The following is a 15,060-nucleotide window of genomic DNA, read 5'->3' on the forward strand; positions in this document are numbered from 1 at the left end:
ACCATTTATTACTGTATATATTTCTTCACTTGTGCCGTTCACTTTATTTCTCACGTGCACTAATGTGCACAAGTCTGTACAGGTTACATGTACATTTAATGTAACTGAGTGCCGCCATTTTTGTCCTCCCTTATTTATGTCAATTCTATATAATACACACCTAGTGTTGCATTTACTGGCTACAAGTGGTTTTTTGTGTTGTCTCCCTCTCCTTGCAACTCTTATGTGCATGCCTCCTTGAAAGTGAAAATGCCCTTTAAATAATACCTGTTGAGACAGTGTTGTCTGCTATACGTATCCTCATTGGACAGGGGCACCCCCTGCTTGTCTCCACAGATCATTGAATAAATTGGTGGGAGCTGCAGAGCAGCTTGGTTCTGAATTTCAATTTGCTGCTCGAAACTACAAAAAGATGGATTGCCCTTCTGGAACCCTGGTCTGCACCACACAGGATTGCTCCCTGGAGGACTGCTCCTGTTTGTACACTTGGAACTACAGCCCTGAGGACTTTGCCTTTCTTGCTTCAAAAAGGATTAAAAAGTGGGCTCCCTTAAATCAACAGGTTAAAAGAGCTTGTTTTCCCCATCTGCACCAAGAAGTTCCTAGCCTGGAGGGGGTCCAGTGGACTTTTAAGGTGTGGGAACTGTAGTCCAAACTTCCAATGACCATCTCAAAGCTTCTAGACACTTGGAATTGTGTTGTGGACACTTTGTACCCTCTAGAGGAACTTCAAGAAAAAGTTCCAGAAGTTTGGAGGAACTTTTCAAAAAAGCTCCATATTTTTTTTTTAAAGACAGTCTGCAAAGCAAGGCTTACTTTAAAACGACTGCAGTGCACACATGCAAGCGCAGCAAATCTGCTGGGCCTCTAAACTCCCTTGCCCTCTTATATAGCAGCGAGTTATAGGTAGTTTGCATACCCCTTGCCCTATCATATACTAGGGACTTACAGGGCCTGTCTTTGCCAATTGTAATTATACCTAATTATCATATACATTGTTCATCTGAGCTTTGGCCATGGGCCTGTTTAGCAGAGCCCAGAGCACAGTCAGTCAGTTACCACCGGTATCAGTCAAAAAATTCGGTTGAACAGGGCAAAAAGGATGACTTTCTGAAAAGGATGGTTTCTAGAATTCATGTACCCCATATAATTGATTTCACCCTCATACAGCCACGGTTACTTAACTAGCATCAGCTCACACGGTGGTGCTTTTAAACCCATTATTATAATGAGCAATGTGAAACTAAAATCCCCAAAATGCAAATTACTGCTTTCTAAAATGCCAGTGTTGATGTAGTGTCACATATGACACGATGCAAATTGGTAGCATAAATTTCATATTTATTGACCAAGTACAGACTCATTATGAGGGCAGGTGTTCAAGTGATGCAGGGCAATTTTATGAAAGCATGCTTTAGGGCACGCTATTGAGTCCCCATAGGGCCATGTGGCCCCACTCTTTGACCATTCTACAATGTAATATTGTTTTTAATTTTGCTTTCTACTGTCCACCAAGGACTAAAGTAACAAAAGCGTGTTGAAATAAAAAATAATTAAATAATAGAAACACTGACATTGTTCCTCTAGGATTCTCATGCGCCACATTTTAATCAGTTGCTTGTAACCTCATTCTTGACATGAGGGAAATTTGCTGCTTTCTTAGGAGCTATTTAACATCATCCAACAAGCCCTCTCCCATGCTTATGAACGCAACTAATAACTCATGTCCTATTACGTTGTGTATTTGTTTATCACATTCAGATGCTCAAAGTTTGCATCAAACTTCTGGGTGAGGGAGAACAGATAAAAATGAAAACAAGAGAGAGGAAAGAACTCCACAAATCTAAGCGAATGAGATAGGAGCTCTTTAGATTTAGTGACAACCCAGACACTGGTACCGCACATGACGAAACCATAGCGCAGCACGTGCAGCTGGCCGGATATGACTGGACATCAGGTCTGGAGGGAGAACGAGTGCTGTGGGTCGGCAGTGCTGGGATGGAAGTCTGGCATGAGAGAGGACGCAGGCTCTAAGAGAGAGCTGAAATCATGGAACAGTTAGTGATGGCAGGGCAGGGTAGAGCGGGTGAGAGAGGCAGCAGTCTCCGACCCAACCCCTCTCTCACACTACTCCGGACAGCCAGTGCCACTGCACCAATGGGAAACTAATCCCCTGACCTGGATTCAAGCCCAGGTTCCAAAGTCAACAGCTTTGCCACTAGACGCATGATGGCAGACACCTCTTTATGGTATGAAAAAGTCTTGCCCAGTGTGTAATTTAAATTGAGCCGCATCCAGGTGTTTATAGCTGGCAACAATTGGGTTGTAGTTGAAGGCAGTCTGAGTTTTTCTCAGTGGGACAGTATGGTGTTCAGTGAGGATGTGGCACTATGGCCAGAGCTGCTGAATTTGGAACTGGGGAACCAGGTTCAGCCTTAATAACCAGTCCGCCTGACCACTCTCCTGAGAGAGCACTATCTAATGCTAGACTATAGAAGGCTTCGCAAGACATTAGAAGCCCCGGTGTTGTAGCACCAGCAGGTGGACCCTAGCATGACAAGTGTAGGTTAACTTTCAAGGCTTGTCCACCACTATTCATACTGAAGTTCACCTCCAGTCTTGGAGGCAGGCCTATGAAGCAGCACACTGTGGCGCTATCATTTTTCAGACCATTTACTTCTGTCACTCCCATCAGAGTACAGGAAGGGGGGCGGGGGCTATATTTGGCTGCCCTTTATTGGGCATTTATGTGCTATTGAACTGAGACCTTTATTTGGAATAGCTTGTAGGAGCAACTCCCCCCCGATTTCCAAGCCTGGGTGGGAGGCTCAACTACGGTGTCATTGTCACATGACTCCACCATGGTGGATGAGTTTCTGCCAGGCAGCTCTCCATCAGTTAAATCTGGTTAAACCGCCAGGCACGCCCTGAAATGAGGGGGAAGCCGGACTCGGAGCGGAGGAGGTCCATGCGGTAAGTCGTGAGGGGGTGACACCATGAGTTACCCGCACCGGGTGACACCAACCCTAGTGACGCCACTGGGTCTGCTGTTCTACGCACCGCGACAGATGCTCCTTGTTTTTGGCAGTGTCGGGTGGGGGTTGGGGGGGGGGTTCTTTGGGGACCGAAGTGTTACAAGTGTGTTATAGTTACATGCAGACAGGGGTTTTTTTCTTCTATGCAGATCTCCTTGCTCTATCCGTCTCCTACCTAGGACTCAATGATACCCGGTGAAGTGAACCCCCTTGGGGACCTAATGGTGGTCTCGTGGAATATTCGGGGTTTATTGAACAAGGTTAAACGAGGCGCAGTCCTACGTCAGGCAAAAAGGTATGTGGCAAATATCCTGCTTTTACAAGAGACCCATTTACTGGGAACAAAAGTCCAGTGCCTTGCCTGATTCGGCTTTTGTCATGTTTACCACGCAGGGTTTAATAGGGGGTACCAGGGGGGTAGCTGTTCTTATTCATCGCAGGGTTCAATTTCAATACATAGCACATAGGGCAGATCCGGGGGGGGGGGCGCTTTCTCTTCGTTACGGGTACGATGTATGGAGAACAGGTCACCATTGGCAGTATCTATGCTCCTCCTCCATTAGGGACTACTTTTATTGATAAACTCTTGGGGGTATGGGGAACCATTCCTACAGGCTTGACCTTGCTAGGGGGCAACTGGAACGAAACCATGGGGCCTTTAGATCGACAGCGCAACTTAAATATCCCACAATCACCGGGCCCGACTAAACTGCATACATTAGCTTCGACATTGTGCTGGGCTGACATATGGCGCGAATTCCACCCTACAGAGCGTGATTACACATATCTTTCGGCTGTCCATGGGCCGCAATCCGACTTGATTATTTTTTTGTCCCTCAGGTGTTTCTCCATAGATTCTCGCAGGTACTGCACCAACCCTGCGGACTATCAGATCATTCCCCGGTCACTATGCAATTTCATACATGCTCCCGCAAGCCCCCATTCCGTTGAAAAATGTTCCCTTGGCACCTCCGCAGCCCCGCCTATCAAGACATGCTCAGTACGGCAATCACTACTTATCTAGCAGATAACGGCCCCTCCGCCCCCTCTCGTAGCATTCTCTGGGAGGCCCTCAAGCCGACCATCCGCGGCTCTGAAATCAGCTATCGCACTAAAGAGAAACGTGCACGCCAAGCGCAGCTTGAGACACTTGAGGCGCGCTAGGTGACCCTATCTTCCCAACTCTAGCCCCATCCTTCACTGTAATCTGATACTCGACACAACAGGAGCTGCGTAAATACCTACTGAATGAAGCCAAAGAGATCTGGGAGGCGTCACAACATCGCACATATCAGTGGGGTGACAAATCCAGTAAAATGCTCCACAGACTGTGCCAAGCATATAGTACCCCGGCTGTTACGCCCACTATTCGGGGTCCAGATGGGTCCATATATACGACACCGGAGGGTGTTGCTGGAGAGTTTGCGAGGCACTTCACATCCCTATATGCTCGAAAAGAGAAGATCTCTGCCGAAATCATTGCGGAATTCCTAGTGGACATTCCGCCTCATCGGCTCCCCGACTCTGTCCGGGAACAACTAGAGACTCCAATCACATTAGACGAATTGACTGGCGCCCTCAATGCGCTTCACCCTGGTCGCACCCCGAGTCCCAATGGGTTTCCCATGGAATTCCTCCGACCGCACATGCACCTTCTGGGGCCTCATTTATTGCCGACCATTGTGGAAGCCACAGACTTAGCAAGTCTGCCAAAAGACTGGCGACACACAGAAATTGTGCTCTTTCTCAAGCCTGGTCGACCTCTAGACGACCCCTCTTCTTGTCGCCCCATCTCCCTTATTAATTTTGAACCCAAACTGCTAGGGAAAGTCCTGGTGGATCGCCTTCATGTGTATGTCACGGACCTGAACTACCCTGATCAGTCCGGCTTTATGCCTCAGAGAGCCACTAGACACAAAATTAGACGAGTCCATAACGCCATTGCCGCTGCCCTGCTGTTAACCGATATCGATAAAGCCTTTGAGTCGCTGAGCTGGGTCTATCTTTTTCAGCTGCTCAAGGCGATCAATTTTGGACCGTGCTTCCTGACATATATACGTCTGTTATATACAGACTTGACGGGATCAGTTCGGATTGCAGGACATCGCTCACGCTCCTTCACAATCCAGAGGGGTACCCGACAGGGCTGCCCTCTGTCTCCTTTGCTGTTCGCCCTCGCGGTCGAGCCTCTGGCGGCCTGGGTCAGAAGCGACCCGGTGCTCAGGGAGTTTGATTGGTCCCGATCACGGTCGGATCATATAGCATTATACGCCGACGACGTTCTCTTTTTCATGACAGACCCTTGGTACTCTGGACCCCGTATACTGGAAATTCTTAGGGTGTTTGGAGGCACCACGGGCCTCCATGCTAATCCCACTAACTCCATCTTATTCCTAGAGTGTGGGCACCAGGGTCCTGAATCATGGGCCACGCAGCTCTCCCGGGCTACGGATGGTTTAAAATATTTATGGATCTACATCCACCATGCCCCAAGGTTTCCTGGGTGCACAATATCACCACATTGTTAACCAGCATTAAGAATGAAACGACAATATGGTCCACTCTTCCCCTCTCCCTCTAAGGGCGCTTGGCCATCTTTAAGATGGTTTCTCTACCTCGGATCCTATACCGCCTTCAAAATTTTCCATATCCTCTCCCTCGCGCATGGTTTGCGCAAGTGAATGCCATACAAAGCAATTTCCTCTGGGGTGGTGGAACTGTTCGTGTGGCACTCCGCACTTGTGCACAGTCCACGTACTGTGGGGGATAGCGGCAGCTGATATCTACTCCTGCCGCGTCTCATATCCTTGTAATCAACGAATGGAGATATAACTCCCCCACAGATCCGGCATATGCAATTGAGCATGCTGCAATGAAGCAAGTCCCTCTTCTCCACTTATTGTATAGCTCCACACATCTAGAACATTTACCACTGGCAGGCAGAGTAGCCATACAGCTGTGGGGAGCCAAGACCAGACAAATGGGGTGGAAAGGGAAACTCACTCAACAAACTCCCCTGTGGCACGGTACACACCTTCAATCAGCGACCACATTGGGCGGGTTCCGGGAATGGGACCTGGTGGGGATCTTGACCCTTGGGGACGTATTATGGGGTACCACCCTAAAATCATTCCAACAACTACAGACGGACTTCGGCCTCCATAAGTCACAATTCTACAAATTTTTACAGCTCCGTCACGCACTGACCCCCCAGATCCGTAATGTAGAGCCTCTCCCCGAGTTCCAGCCCTTGGAGGGCCGCCTGCTAATGGGGGACCTTGGTCTACACAAGATCAGACAAATATATCGAACACTGATGACACACACACCCACCACCCTCGACAAGACCATACTTGCCGGGCAGGCAGACATTCCAGAATTAACAGATGACGATTGGGCTGAAGCGATTGCCAGCCCGAGGTGTGCGACAGTTTCCACACGCTACCTGCTCATCCAGTTCAAATAGTTACATAGAGTATATTACACTAGGGTACGATTATGGCGAATGGGGGTCATTCAGTCCCCTACATGTCTGAGATGCGGCAGAGAAGATGGGTCCTTCCTACACACAGTTTGGAGCTGCACAGCTTTGCAGCCCTTTTGGAACAGGGTTCGGTTATGTCTTAATGAAGTGCTGCCGTGGGTGCTTCCACTTGACCCACGGCTGTTCTTACTACACTCCACCGACGACATTGGGGGTACTGATATAAACAGCATCTGCTGTTCCTAGCCCTTACTATCGCCAAAAGGGATATTGCGCAAGGGTGGAAGGCGACATCTTCCCCGACCATAGGCAAATGGAAGAACGAATTAGATAAATGTATGGGGGCCGAGATTGCTGTCTTTGAGGCCCGGGGTTGCCCCAGGAAACATCGTAAGATCTGGACACGGTGGGCGACATATCGTGGAATTGACCTGCCCCCCCTGCCCGAAGAGGATCCATGAGTGGCACCCTCTGATCCCTGATGTGTATCACCCTGTGTTGTATCATTTGGTCGTATTACTGCTCTGCTATGATATATACTTTGAATCTGATGAATCATGTGCTTTATTATGGCGATTGAAAACTGTCTGCAAAATGTTTGTATTATTGTTTTACCGGCACGTTTGGTAGGTATTGTTTATTATCATAAAAATGGTTACCAATGCAAATATTATCTTTATGCTCATACAGGTCATTGTAGGGTTTGTGCCCCTTATACTGCAAAATAACCTAATAAAATTTGTTAAAAAAAAAACTATACAGCACACAGATGATAATGTGTGGAAATGGCACCACCTAGTGTATTGATTGTGTTGATCAAAATAAAATATTTATTTCCAACACACATCAGAATTATAAAAAAGTGTTTGGTTTATGCTTTACTAATTCTGACATATTCTGAAATATTTGCACAGTTCATTTCCAGACATTTAAATTTTGGTGTGTGCTAGAATAAAGCCTTTTCATTGTTCTAACCAGCAAGAATGTCACATAAATCCTCTCACCTTGAATTCAGCTAAACAAAAAATAATAAACACGGAGCTCCCTCAGAAGACAGACCCTGACATTTGACCTATGTCTTTGAATCCACAGCGAATGAGAATAGATAACAACAAAATGTATAGGCCTGTTTACAGAATGCGAGCACTTGTGGAAGAATGCAGTAAACAGCCTAAGCTCCACGGGGTGGAGTAACTCAAGCTGGACAGCCTAATATAAATAAAGTCAGCAAATAGAAAACAAGCAAATGTGAGTTACAAACCAGAAAGCCAATGGTAAGCAATGCATTCCCAGGGAAGTTTTCATAATGTCCATGAGAAGTGTTTTCGCAACCAGACAGCTACACTGTCTGGTAGGTTTCAACCTAAAAAGTAGGCCATGTTTGCAAATTGTGGCAGTTTTGAACGTTTAAGGAAATGCTGTATATGTGTTTTACAAGGTATGGGACACTGCATGGACCTGAGCATGCTGCAAGCAATGTTTTTTTAATATCAGGGAAATTAGCTGTAAAAAATGAGCCAGCAGGCCACAAAGCAGGCAAACACCCACAAACTGACCTGTCAGACCAGCCCATCAGTCACTGCCTGATTGCCCTATTGGCCAATCCAACACAAACACACATGCAGTACAGCACAAACAGCAACACTGCAAGCTTTACACATGTACACAAGCAATGAGTGCAGAGTGTCCAACAGCAGTGCAATCTTCCTTCATGAACTGTACAGGTGCAGTGAATGTACCACCGGTGCAAGATTGCTTCATGCACATGGATAGAGTTCAAGTGGCAGAAGTGCAGTATATGTTTAAACACAAAGGGGCACATGAATCAAAGGTTTTTGCGAGTGCAAACGGTGCGATTTGCAAAAATGGGACGTTTGCGCCCGCAAAAAGGCCTTTTGTGATGCATTAAAGTGTTAGTCACTCGCAAGTTAAGAAATTGCAATTTATTGCGATTTCTAAAATTGCGATTGCATTTAAGGAATCGCAATTTGCGATTCCTTAAATGCAATGCTAGAAGCACTTAGAAATAGCGAATTCGCTATTTGGGGCCCAAAATACAGAGAAATTACTCTGGTCTGTATTTTGCAAAAACCTTGAAAAATGCACTAAAGTGCATTTTTCAAGGTTTCAGGTTACACACACACACATGCCCTTGGGGCAAGTGTGCGCGCAACATGGGTGCACATCACAATTTCAGGGGTGCAACAGGGTGTCATTTTGACACCTTTGCACCCTTGAAATTGCATGCGCAATTTGCGAGTACCTATATGCAATTTCCCATTCATTGCTATGGGCCTGTAGACCCATAGGAATGAATGGGAAACCATCCCTTAATTGCGACTCGCAAATTGCGAGTCGCAATTAAGGAATGTTTAGGAATCTCTATTTTAATAGCGATTCCTACATGCAAAGGCTTTTGAGAGTCCTTAATTGCGATTCCTTAATAATCACAATTAAGGACTCGCAAAAGCTTTTCTTGATGCATGTGCCTGATAATGGGTAGAGGGAAGGTCGATGCAGAGAAAGTCTCCAGTAAACCGACAGAAAAAAGTACATCACAGATGGCAGCAGAGCAAGATCTCTTTCATACCCAGAACAGGCTCAACACAGACAACTGCAGTACACAATGTCCCTCAAACCCAAAAGAGGAACAGCACATGCAGCAGCAGCAGCAGTGCAAGAGGGTCATTACACAGAGAGGGTAATCTAAAAGCAGCAGCAAAAGAACATTTTTACAACAAGCACTTGCATAGCAATCAGTCTCACATTAGTGAAAGTTAGAGCTATTGGCGTTGCAATTCCTGCCTGGCTTTCTTGTTTTTTATTAAAACATACGTTAGCAGAGCTTTTTATGAACGCAGCCTTACGAGTGACTCATACTCAACTAACCTTGTAGTTAACGAAAAGCCTATAAACGAAATACAACGACAAAGGGGACTTTCAGTAATGTGGAAGTGTAAAAAAACTTACAAAATATAGTGCCAAAATGAAACTTTAGAATGACAGGAACACAGAGGGGGCACCGATTTCATAGCGCAAACTGTAGCGGTCTAGTTACCGCAAATATGGTAACCTGAGACCCCTAGCCCGGAAGGGCCTCTACACACTGTATCACTCTCTGGCCAGGCGTGGCCAGAGACCATAAATAAATGATAAACGGGCGGAGGTCGCTCGAGACTTCTGGCCAGAAAGCCACTAAGTGTGCCTGTTCATATTTTACTGATCCGGTAGTCAGGCCGCATGTTTGGGCGTGTGACACGACACTGGCGACAAGGGTGGGCGTCTATCACCCACATGCTGCACCCCGCACCTGTATTACACCTCCCCCCTGCTTGCCAGATCCGCAGAGTGAGGAGCGACACCGCAGACTCGTGCACGACCTACGTGCTGCGTTCTTCTGCACCCGGCAGCATCAACCAGGCTTCCGGAATTGGTGGGATGCTATCGCCTCATTGGAAGATGCTGAGGTACCTCGTGACACCTGCCCTCCAGTCCGCCCCGCAGTGCGGCTGGAGCATGCCGTTGCCTTGCTCGCACACGCAGGCATAGTGCATTGCCTGCCCTCTGCACCTGAGGTCTTCGCCCGCTGCTGCGATGTGCAAGAAAACAGGCCGAGTGCTCCCGGTGATGAGCCGGTCGAAACCTGCCTGTACCAAAAGAGACGCGCTCACGCGCTGTGCACCCCCTGCTGGCCCCCTGGGCCCAAGCTGCTACAGCACTACCCACAACGTGTGAAGTGCAGCCAACCGTCCATCTGAAACCCTCACACGCCAATGAGCACGTGGAAGCGCATCCTGTGAGGGGGAAAGCCAGGAGAACCCTCAGTCCAAGGCTGGAGCACTGGAAAAAAAAGAGAGAAGAAAAGAGAGACATAACACAGCTGACAGAGACAAAGACCAAGAGAGGAGTCAAGTGTTTCACAGACCCTCAGAATTCCACCATCCTCACAGCATCACAGCACGTAGTACACAGAGCTAGGCAAAGGTACCACAATGACGGATCAGGCAGTGCAAGCAGCGCCACAAAACCCTCCACTGGCATAGCAAGCAGGGCCCCAGATTGCGAAGCATGTATCGCAGCACTCACAAATCAACGCGCTGCCCCAGTTCAGCGAGCTAATAGATCCTCCCACAGCGTCCCTCAGATGGACAATCGGTATCTGTAGGTTGGACAACTACTTCACTGTCAATCGGAAAACGAATGGCGCAGTCAAAAGATCCCAACTGTTACACTGCGCAGGGCAGGAGATATACAAATTGTTTGCTCACCTGCCAAACACTGGGGTGCCGAATGATTACAACGCAGCGGTCAGGGCCCTGAACACACATTTCGATCCTCAACTGAACCCGGACTACGAAAGGATTAAGTTGCGTCAAGCGCGCCAAAGGGAAGGAGATTCAATGGACGCGTTCCATGCGTGGCTACGTGAACTGGCCAGCACATGTACGGCCAATGATCAGAACAAGGAGGTAAGGGCTCAAGTGATCCAAGGGTGCCGGAACAAGAACCTTCGGATTCTCATTTTGTGACAACCAGGGATTACCCTCGAAGAAATCCTCATCATAGCATGATCCCATGACTTGTCTGACGTCAGCGCGACAGCAAGGGACATCGCTGTAACTCAGCAGGCGGAGAAACCGGTCAAAATGGAAAGAGCAGATGCCATACGCACCCAGAACAGAAGCAGCCAGTGGCCAAGCAAGAACACACAAGCATTCCGCTGCGGGTATTGCGAAAGAGATGAGCACCTGCAAGAAGAATGTCCAGCACAAGGGCGGACATGTTCGAAGTGCGGTACTCCCAACCACTTTGCAGTTGCATGCCGAGAGGGACCACGGAATCGAGGAGCCTGCGGAAGACAACCACCATCCAAGTCAGTAAAGCACCTGTCGCACAAGGATCACGAGAACCCAAAGATACCCAGGGCATTAATGCGGCAAAGACAACACCTGGAGGACTCATCTAAGGACGAGGAGAGTGAGTGTTACCTTATCTCATTTTCCAGTGACCTCAAACGAAAGAGGCGCCCACAACCCAGGTGCGCCCTCAAAATCGCCGGATCCCAGGTCACCGCGTTGATCGACACCGGAGCATCTGTTAATGTGATGGGGTGCCAACAATTTAAGCGACTAAACCCAAGACCTGCATTGACCCCGTCACACGTCAGGATCCTCACATACGGCAGCCAAATGCCCTTACCTCTCAAGGGAAAGATGACAGTACAAGTAAAGTCAGAAAGTCATGAAATCACCACAACTTTCCACGTGGTTGACAGAGAGGCCAACATCCTAGTGGGGAGCCACACGGCCGAAGATCTCGGCCTGGTTACGTTCACCAACGCAATCAAAGCCCTGCAGACCGAGGATGTTCCAGAATTATTCCCACAACTATTCAAAGGACTTGGGAGTATAAAGATGCCCCCAATAAAGCAACACATAGACAAGGCCGTGAAGCCAGTTGCCTTGAGACACCAATGCATACCCTTCCACCTCAGGCCACTCGTCCAGCAAGAACTCCACAATTGTGAGCAACAAGGGGTCATAGAAAAAGTAACTGGGCCGACACCCTGGGTCTCACCCATGGTGATAGAGGAGAAACCAAAACAGCCACGCAAGATCAGTCTATGTATCGACATGCGCCTGCCCAACCAGGCAATCAAACGGGAGAGGCATTTGTCACCAACTGTCGATGACATTCCGGCTGATCTGAACGGGTCCTGTTGGTTTTCCAAGCTGGACCTCAATGCAGGGTACCACCAGCTGAGGCTGGCCGAAGAGAGCCAGTATATCACCCCATTCTCAACCCATATTGTCTTACGACGCTACAAAAGGCTGAACTTTGGCATATCATCCGCAGCGGAAATCTTCCAGAATATGATCCGAGAAGTACTATCAGGACTCAAGGGAGTGCTGAATGTCAGCAACGACATTTTAATACATTCAGCAACTATGGAGGAGCATCATCAACACCTCTGAGCCACTCTCCGACGTCTCGCCGAGCACAGAGTCACCCTACTCCAGGACAAATGCTTGTTTTTTCAAAAAAGCATTGAATTCTACGGCTACGTATTCAGCCAAGACGGAGTCAGCGTAGACCAGCGGAAGTCTCAGGCCATACAACAAGCCCCTGCCCCGACAAGCGCGTCCAAGATCAGGAGCTTCCAAGGGATGGCCACCTACTGTGGCCGGTTCATACCGAACATGGCCACTCTGGCCGAACGGCTGCGTGCCTTGACGGAAAAGGATGCGACCTAGAAGTTGGGTAAGGAAGAGGAAGAAGCCTTCCAACAAATTAACAAACAAAAACAGTGGTTCTGACGGGCATGCGCACTATTTCTCTGTAGAAGGATTATTTCTTTTACATATTATTACAAAACCTTCATTAATAATGTCCGAAAAATGATGGAACACATAGCAAAAAACAAAGGCACGTATTCTTGTGTTTTATATACATTAAAGCATTTATATACTCGCGAGTTTGTAAACAAGGCTGTCAAGACAAGGTGAAGCTTATAGTGATGTGTACTAAAGTGACTTTTGTGCTCAGTGGTAGAACATGGTGTATATATTATGTACAAGGTGATTAAAACCACAGTATATACAAGGGAAAAGAATGTTACGGGCCAGATTATTACGACAAAAACAATGACTGATGCATGTACAAATTATTCAATCATTTGCACCCAGAGCCTTGAAAGATCTGTACCCTAAAAGATCGTCGACGTCTCAACCCAATCAATGCTTAATTAAGAAGGCAAGGCGGGTCTTCATCAAGACAGGTGTGGGGGAGTAGGAGATGACAGCCCTAGGTAAATCCCCTATTCAATCGTGATTAGTAGGTCATCATTACTCGTAACCAATCCAAGTGATGCGATCAGCCGTGGAATTGCTGCCGGCATGGGAGATCTCTGTATTAACATGACTTTCTGAATGTTCGGTGCAGATTAAATCAGGAATGCGCAACCAGTCGTTAGTCCTGGTAACGCTCGCTCGCGTTACCAGGAAACTGAACCAGGGAGATGGGCTCCGCTAGCCTTCGCGAGCAAGGCCCTCATGCCGACAGAAGCCCGCTATTCTCAAATTGAACGAGAGGGGTTCGCAATTAAGTGGGCCTGCAACTACTTCCACTTGTATGTCAGTGGGCACCCATTCCAAGTGGTGACTGACCACCAGCCACTTGTCCAGCTGTTTAGAGCACCGCCCCACACCCTCCACCGAGGATTGAACGCTGGGCTATACAACTACAACACTATCAAATGGAACTAGTCTATCGACCAGGAGCCAAGAACCCGGCAGACTTTCTGTCACGGCACCCACCAGAGACGGCCAGAGAAGGAGGCGACCAAGAACTTAGAAAGGAAGAATACATCAACATAGTGTCTCAGTAGGCCTCCACCCGAGCTCTCACCATGGATGAGATCAAGACAGAAACGAGCACAGATGCCATGCTCATGAAAGTGCTCGAATCCATCCAAAAGGGCTTCTGGGAAGCCTTCCTTCGTGGTGCCAACCGATGGAACAAAGTAGACAGAGACCGGCTAGGAAAATTATGGAAAGTGTGGGATGAGCTAAGTGCAGCTGCAGAAGGAGTAATACTGAGAGGATCTTGTATCGTCATTCCAGCAAGTCTCCAAGACCGAGCCACCATCCTAGCCCATGAAGGACACCAATGGACCATGAGAATGAAGTCATGAATGCGGGAGAAGGTGTGGTTCTCTGGACTGGAAGCTGACGCAGATGCCCTGATGAGAAATTGCAGACCATGCCAGCTCACAAGCAACCAAGAGCATCCGGCTCCAGTAATAACAGACGACCCAGCAACATCCCCGTGGTCACGAGTAAGTCTGGAATTCCGGAGGTGCCCAGATATTCAGGGTGACGGCTGTGCTGATTGACAGCTATATGAAATCCCCCGTATTCAAAGTGATCCCACCTACGTCCTTTGCTCACTTACAGCCGGTCCTAGAAAACACCTTTGCACTCTTTGGGTTACCCCACGAAGTCAAGACTGATAACGGGCCCCCGTTCCACAGAGCAGAGTTCAAAAACATGTTTATTCTACTTGGAGTTCACCACCACCGCATCACTCCCCAATGGCCTCAAGCCAACGTAGAAGCTGAATGCTTCATGCGAACACTTAACAAAACCCTCCGGATTGCAGTGTCCAAGCAGTCCGACCCTGAAGCAGCACTGCACAGGTTCTTGTGGGACAATCGCAGCACTTCGCACTGCACGAGCCAGAGATCGCCCTGGTCCCTGAAGCTGGTCGGACTTCGTCGGGATACGATCTCGCTCTGGAACCCTACAACCCTGCTGACACTCAAGCACGGCGGGCAACAAACAATGAATGAGCAAGTGCGAAGAGAGGCGCGAGAACACGTGTCATGGACCCAGGGTGCACAGTATTGATACGGAACCGTCGGAGCGGAGGGAAGTTCCGCACTGCATATGAACCTGGACCGTGGACTGTGCTGAGGACCAATGGACCTGCCATCACGGCTCAGAGAGGTGATGGGACATATGGGGATGTATGTGGTACAGT

This window comes from Triturus cristatus, chromosome 4_1 (genome assembly GCF_964204655.1).
Source record: "Triturus cristatus chromosome 4_1, aTriCri1.1, whole genome shotgun sequence".
Lineage (NCBI taxonomy): Eukaryota > Metazoa > Chordata > Amphibia > Caudata > Salamandridae > Triturus > Triturus cristatus.